Here is an 8,262-nt window from a genome sequence, read left to right on the forward strand (position 1 = left end):
CGGGGTCAGCACAGCGCGGCCGGCTCAACTCGTCCGATCGCCGGACCGCAGGCGACTTCCGATTTCGGCCGTTAGGCCCAGGATCCGAAGGACTCTGTTTCCGTGAAGCGGTAAGCGAATCTCGTCCCGTTTTCGTTCTACTTTTAAATTACGTTAGGTGCGCTACAGTGTAAGCATGCGTGCCAAGTGTTCGTGACAATTTTGAACTAGAATAATTGTGCTTCATTGCGGTTTGTCATTTACGAAAAAGTAAATCGAGCAATGAACGAGGAGCCATGCTTGAAAACGATGTATGTACGATGCTAACTTCTACCTGGGCGGCTTAAAAAAAAGTCAAGACTGGTTACGGTTGGATGCGAGGCTGGTCCCAATGCAATGGTAACCACTTAGAGCACCTTTCTGAACAGCATGTAAGCAATATAGCGATCAACGAGACGAGCGACGACGAGAAGCTCATGTGCCGGCGCCGAGCGACGAAGATTTCTCACTCTCGCTGCTTGCGCCGCTCGGTTCCTGGGCTTCTAGAAAACGTCGCTCATCACCTTGATCGCTCGCACCAATCGCTTTCATAATGTGTGTCTCGTCGCGCAGCTGACTACCGTGTTTATTCAAATATATGTCGACCTTTTTTTTTTCTTTTCTTTTATTTATTTATTTTTTTTTTTTCGGAAATCGTGACTAAAGAATTTCGACCTACATTCGCGACCAAATTTTGCGACCGTACCGGAGGCATGAAGCTATCGAGTCACCGAGCCGGCGTTGCCGTAGAGCTGCGCCGCTTCTTGTTTCCAAAAGCTTTTGTTAAACAACCGAAAACAACAGCGGTGGCCGATGCCGCTATCGCGCGCACCTCTTGGGGCATTGGATTTCGCCATCGCACCTCTAGCGTTCCCCTTGCTGGGCAATGGGGAAGGAGAGGAACGCGATGCGCCATGCACTTTGTCCTCCATCCTCGCAAACGCGCACAAATAAATAACAAAAAAAAAGATGTTACTTTTGTTAGTTGCTTGAGGCGGCTCGGCTCGCGTGTTGCTCATGGCGACACGGCGGCTTTGTTTGCGTCTTTGTAGTTTGTCTTTCGTCGCTTTCGACGGTGTCAGTGAAGTATTGTGGCGGATTTGCGAGGATGTCTACCAAGCTGTGAAGTGATGTAAATAAAGGTTTCTTTCTTTTGCCCAAAATTTCCCCTGTTCTTAAAAATAAAAAAAAAGTCGACCTATATTTGAATTTTTTTTTTTTTTTAATTCTCGGTGGGTCCAACAAATAGAGTTCGACCTATTTTCGAGTAAATACGGTAACTTTAATTTTTATTTTGGGTTACGTCGGACGTAACTCGAATGCTTGACAGTTACGTTGGACGTAACTTTAATTTTTATTTCGGGTTCCGTCGGACGTAACGTTAGACACTGCGTTACACTTAAGAAAAATAGGGGCTGATGGTTCATCATATAAACCAACCATTTGTGTTTAATTAAAGCGAATCACTGGCCTAAAAAAAATACTGCTGTCCTATAGGAATGTAGCGCTTCAGATAAATTTGTTAATTTTTACTTTTAGTCTCTGCCCCACCAGATACATCTGGCCTAAAGCAGTGTTCCGGATCTCCTTCCAAGACCTCAGGCGGGTCGTCATTCAATCCAGGAGGCGGCGGCGTCTCATGGGCGTGTTGCTGGTGCTTCTTACTGGATGGTGCTACCGAGGGAAAAGTGGTCGTGCTTGGGAAAGGCAAGTATGGCCGCCATAAGTATAGATATTGTTTTTACCTTTGCTCGAACCCACCTTTAAGAAATGCACAGTTCGCATGTGTGCATCTCTCAATGCTTCTACAGTCGGCTGTTAATATTTGGAGTGCTCCAACTCTGTCAGCGCTAGTTTCTCTAGATTATGCAAATGGGATGCAACACTAAACCACATATGCTCTCGCAACAAACAGTGCTCTGCTGAAGCACGCACTGTGGAATCTACTCTGGCTTTATAATGCAGCACAAAATAGTTGACGCCAAGTATAGCTACTTTTGTGACTCCGTTTTACCAAAAGCTCTGCCGAAATAAACTTGCCACCTTATAGGTAGTGCAAAAGAACCTCGCGTGCCTAACCTGGAGAAGGGCATTTTTTTCATAGGTCAATTTTTTCTTAAACCAATACCTTCAGCCTCCTTGAAATGTTAACATCATGTGACACTCAGAAGAACAGTAAACCCCTTAATGTTGGCGAACCTTTAATTTTCGCGGCCTTTAATTTTGCGGAATTCAGTGACTGCGATTATGTCCTCTGTGACCGATTCGAGAAGAAATAGGGGCCACCAAGATAAGGGGGTTTTACTGTCCATCGGAGGAGAGAGGAAGTCACCTTTGTTTGTATGCAAGAGTAAAACCAACAACAACAATCATGGTGCCGACACTTTGTGAGCCTATCTGTGTCTATTGAATGATATCAATTTTGTTTTTGTTCGTTAAAAATTGTTGCCTGTCCACTGTGGGATGTCGTCTTCAACACGAGCAGTGGTTTTCCTCTGAAGCAGGCAGCATGGACGCGTGCCGCAGCACAACATAGTTTATTTGCAGGTGGTACCGCAGTTTGAAGGATGGTTCGCACAATATGGGGGAATCGCAATTCAATGTTCTACCTCGGGCGTAGACAAGATTTGCTCATTCTAAATCATTTTGTCTACAAATCGGGAACTTGCAACGAATGTACCCGCATGGTTGGAAGGGCCAGACAAGCCTTGCGAGCGCTTCGTTTTCTAGCCTCTCAGTCCTGAACCTACTCACGCACCACATGTGTAGATGTTCCGGTACGTGGGAGCACTTATTTGGAAAATGGTGAATGGCAACTGTTGTTATCTTTAAGGTGGACTGCATATTTGCAGTACTTTTCCTCACTTAAAAATATGTCTTACTAAAAATATGTAGTATAGCCGATGACAAAAAGAGAATGACTGGGCGTCCTCCAGCACATGCTTGTGCTTTTCACCCCGCTTTAGACAGATGTGCTCGCTCCAGGCTCATCAGGCGCTGAAACGTCATTGAAGGTAGCAGACGGGCTGGAGGTCGAACAACGGAGACTTCTCCCTGCCTTTCTGATGGTGTCAGTGAGCATGTACTTCTATACTCTAACTTAGCTTAACCTGCACAGAGCTGAGTAGAATAGGCTTGGCAAGTGCCCTTATGCATATGCATTTGTACAGCTGAGGCACTTTCTAAATCAAGAACATTGTGTACCTTACCTTCAAAAACACATCATTTTGGGGGTGCAAAAGGAATTCTAAGGCATATTTTTGTTTGTATTGTCCTATTACGCATCGACTCCTTCAACTTAATGCGGAGTCGACCCAGCCTCTTGAAAAATTTAATGCTTGCCAGGTAATTGTTTTGCATTTAGTTGATATATCAGTATTCAGTTAGGTATCCCAAGTCATTAGTCGTTGAGGTGGAGTCTCTCTGTAAGTCAGTCATGTTTAACAGTCATAGAAATGCTTGTCAAATAATGGCACTGTCGAGGACATGTATTCAGCTCGAACAATCGCTGGGCACAAGCTGGTCGTGTGGTTACAGGCAGCAAACATCCCGGTTGGAACGTCCTATTTCGCAATGTAGCTGCAGACTAAATGAGGGCCCCACTCATAAACGTCTATACTTTTAGTCTCTTTAAGCTGGACCACTTTTGAAACTACAAGCCTTTGCAGCAAAAACAGCATGACGCATGATTATAAGCTCGACGTACCATGGCGTCCAACTAGAAGGTCACATGGCTTGCTTTGTGCACTGAATTTGCAAGGATGGCTTGAAGCTTCTGTCGTGGTTAACTTTAAGCTGAGATAGTTTAAAATAATGCTGTCAGTTTTTAGTGTTGCCCGGCATGGTTAACAGGTTGGTGATATAGCGCTGCATTGAAAAGTCTGTGCATTCATGACTGTATCACCTTATGAATGCAAGCTACCTATTAAACTCTTCGTTTTTCAGAGAAATGAAATGCACTTTGCTTCCAATTGCACCCGCTTCTGTAACTTCATGGTATGAAGCACCTTATGGCTGCAAGCTCTGACCGATCTTGTTCTGTGGTCTGCGCAGGCCCATATGAGGGAGTCACTCCGAGAGCCTCACCAGAGTTTCCTGCCCGTGGTCGTTCTAAATGTTTTTGTTGTAGGTATGCATCCTTTCTGTCTTTCCCTTAATTCTAATTGTACTCAAACGTCTTCTTTTCATTGTCGCCGATTTGCCTCAAAATTGGTTAAGCACACAAATGCACGCTGTACAACTGTATTGTACATATTTTTTCCAAGGTAACTTTTCTTTGCCAAAGTTAGATTTTTTTATGAAGGTTAGTCTTTTTTGTTTTTATTTTCAAATTTATGTGAGTTTCCATGGGCAACACTAAAACGTTATGCCAGAAGCAAGGACAAGTTCACTGCTCTAATTTGTTCTCAACTGATTGCAAGAAATTTCGTTAATGTCGTGAAACCTCCTTCCAGCGCTTGCTTTGCAGCATAAAAAAAAATTATACATAGGACATACTGTTTCTTAAACTGCTTGCTCATTCTGCAGGTCTGCCTGCCATAGATGTCGTGCTACTGGAGAGCAGGCGAATTCGATTGCTGGTTTTGCCATTGCTTTTTTTTTTTTTAGACATTGTCTTAGTAGTTCTTGTAAATTTGGAGATTTTCCTAAAAAGCAAGCCGGGAAGAATATTTAGTTTTGTTAGGAAGCTGAAAATAATGATTTAGTACCCCTTTGTCACTAAAATAGATACTGTGTGCTGCTGTTAGTGTCAAGCCGAGATCCATGCTTTTTTGGCATTTTGCTCAGAGTGGTACCCATTCTTATTCGTTAGCCTCTTGGTGTGCCAACTAAACTCTTTGTATACAGACACCTGCCCTCTGCTGGTACACTCTACCCTCATGTTCAGCGAGTGTATGAACTGGAGTTGGTATCCACAGTCGACACTCGCTGAGCACGAGGGTAGGAAAATCTTTCCATTGCAGCAGAGCCATATATGGGGAGAGTCTGGCAGTCTATGATTTCGCTGCCGTAACGTCTCCCTTCCGAGTGAGCTGATCAGCCCGCGGCACAGAGCAAGAGGCGTGAGCGCATGCGCGTGAACTCTAGGCTGCTCCCAGCTGAGCGGGGAGGGCCGCCATTTTCATTCATTCGCCCGGCATGGGATCGATATTCAAATTTCGGTTCTTTCCTTTTATTTGGCAGGCTCTGGCAATAAAATGATATAGTGTTATTCCTCGGTGGCTTAAAAACCTAAAGAAAGAAGTTCCTCCATGTTTGAACGCACTTGTATTTAGGCAAAAAAAATAAATAAGCCCGTAGCAGACGACACGTAGCCTCAACAGTGCTCTGTGCAGACAGCTTTGCGTCAAAATGGTGGTCGTCTCCTCTTTGTTTCTCTGCTGCCTTCTCTCTCCCTCCTTCGGCGTTCTCCTCCCTTTCCTCCTGTCCGGCGCCTTCGTTGCCACACCCGCTGGCTAAACTCTCCCACTATACGGCTTTGCATTGCAGTAGTAGTTTTATTTGTAGTCTTTACAGTTGAATGTGAATATTTGACAGAAGTCTCAGGTTGGGGCGAAAGGGGGTTAAATGAATGCATTTGATCATTCACCTAAATTCGGTACCCATCATTTTAGCGCCTACGTAGCTTTGTCCTGGGGGGTGACTATGACTAAAATAAGAGGATCTATGTGCTGATCACGAAAGAATATGCTAGCCATTCTAATGTAGCTCTGCCAAGTACTTGATTGTGATTTGTTTTTATTTTCAGCTACTTGGGTGCCTCAAGATCTGGAGATCCTAGTGGCCACAAGCTTGGACTCAATCTTTTTCTGTGGTCTGGGCAGGACCATGGGGGAGGTAATCCCAGCAACAAGAGCATCGCAGTATCTCCCTGGCTGTGACTTTCGGTCTGCGTCACGACAGGGGAGTCCTCGTGCCACCAGGTGTTAGGTATGCCACTTGAAATAAGCATTTTTCTTACCTATTAATAGAACAGCAAAAGCACTACTAAGCCTAAAATGAAAAAAAAACATATTCAAATCTTGGGTTGGATGAAATTCCAATTACAAAAAGGAGTCTGCAGACATGATTAACATGTGAACTTAAAGCCCGTGGATGTAGGTTCGACGGTGTCACAGAAATAACTTCCCGCAGATCTCCTTGCTCGTGCTATACCCAAACAAATTCTTAAAATAATCATTGTGTTTCGTTGGTGTCATCAATCTTATGTCCCTACCACACTCACCAGTCGGGACATGTGAAATATAAAAAAACAGGAACTTGCACATTGTCAGCTCTGCAAAGATTTATATAGTAAACAGAGCATAGCACGTTCAGCTTAAGAAAAAAATTCAGTGCAGGCCTATATTCATGGTTCACATATGTGTAATTGCTCTTTATAATGAAGTGAAAACTGCTTAAGTTGTGGCCCACTACAGGCTTTCTATTAGTGTTAAAAAGTGCGGTAGAAAATATGATTGCGCTTGGAAGACGGGGACATAGGAAGGACAGACACAACAGAGCGCTAACTTTCAACTGATTTAATTCAAGAACCTCAGCGTAGAAACGGACTGTGTCACCGCACCACATCTCAACCAATCCGTGGCCCTGCCACGGATTGGTTGAGATGTGGTGCGGTGACGCAGTGTGTTTCTACGCCGAGGTTCTTGAATTAAATCAGTTGAAAGTTAGCACTCTGTGGTGTCTGTCCTTCCTATGTCCCCGTCTTCAAAGCACAATCATGTTTTCTAACGTACCGTACCAACTTGCCCAACAATCAGCACTTGCTAAAAAGTGCTATTGTGTTTTCAGCAGCTCGCACCAAATATTTTCTTGAAATACATAGGTTCATGGAAATTATTATGTAGATGTTGGCAGCCAGTCATGGTGAGGCCAATCTTTAATGCCAAGTGGTCCACTTATTCAGAGTTAATTGAGTTTGTAAATTTTTTTTAGGTCGCAAATTAAATTTTTATGGTACGCAATGGGCACAATCATCCGTAATGACTAGCTCTACCTAGGGGAACTTCATACGTTTACTACGGCAAGATGGTTTCGAAAAACAAAGTATTTAGTTTATTCAACTCCTGCACTAACCTTGTCTTTAGAAACTTTTTATATTCTTTGCGATGCTGAGATAAGATTCTGGAAATAGTTTTTCTAGAACTACTCTAGATATTTCCAGTTCATCATTTTTCTCGCAAAGCATTCGAGAGAGCCAAACCCTGTAATGTACGGAGGGAACTCACAGAATGATGCGACTGACAGTTTGGAACATTCGGCACTGTAACAGTAATAATGACATGTCACTTATGTAATGCTCATTATCGCAGATCAAACTGCTTTTTCCGTCTACACTCATTTTCAGTAGACTCATTCAGCGAACTCCCACCTGAGACTGCAGCGCTGGGTTCTGCAAAGTAATTTGAATTAATATAGATGCAACAGGTTTCTTTGAGCGTGCGTCTAACACATATTCTTCATGTTGAATCTGCTAACTGTATTCATGTCCATGTCCATAATTCCACATTCCAGCTTATTTTTATTTTGACATTTGAGTTTTCTTCAGTACTTTTCTCAACATCTGTGCTTGCTGAGCCGTACTCAAGTCCATACATCTTGTCTTTCGCTATTACATTAATATATAAAACTGTTGATGCCGAGTGAGAATTCAAGGTACCGAATCTGTCGTGCGAGCTAAATAAGAACCAATAAAAAGCTCTACAAAGGAAATTTTGTTAAAGGATGCTGTATGGGCATTAGAATAGCACATGTCATGCTAAAAAAAAAATACAAATTCTTGTTAGGTATGCGAGGATGACAGTGCTGTGCTGTTTCTGATGTGTCACAAAAAAAAAAAATCAGTGCCATACAGTGTTCCTTATGGAAGTACAAACTGTTGAATGCGAAGCCCAGAGGTTTTATTCAAGAATGTTCCTCAATACAAATGTATTTAGAGATCTGAGCCACTGACTCATACATGACTATGTGGCAAACATTAATTTTCATGTGGATTATAGTTTACAAGGTCTAGTCTGCATTGATTTATTGCATTCATGCTGAAACTGGGAGGGGTTCTCTGGGTATGAATAAAGAGATAAACATTTCTTGAAATCAAAACATTTGAGAACGGACAAAAGGAAGGATCTGAGAAAGGTATCTTAGATTCTCTTCTTTTTCTTACAGTATCTCTAATGTTCACTTTATTTCACCTGATGCATTTAGTTTTTAGCGCAGCTCTTAGCACCCGTTTCTGCGTTTCGC

This window comes from Ixodes scapularis, unplaced genomic scaffold (assembly GCF_016920785.2).
Source record: "Ixodes scapularis isolate PalLabHiFi unplaced genomic scaffold, ASM1692078v2 PGA_scaffold2__306_contigs__length_199485367, whole genome shotgun sequence".
NCBI lineage: Eukaryota > Metazoa > Arthropoda > Arachnida > Ixodida > Ixodidae > Ixodes > Ixodes scapularis.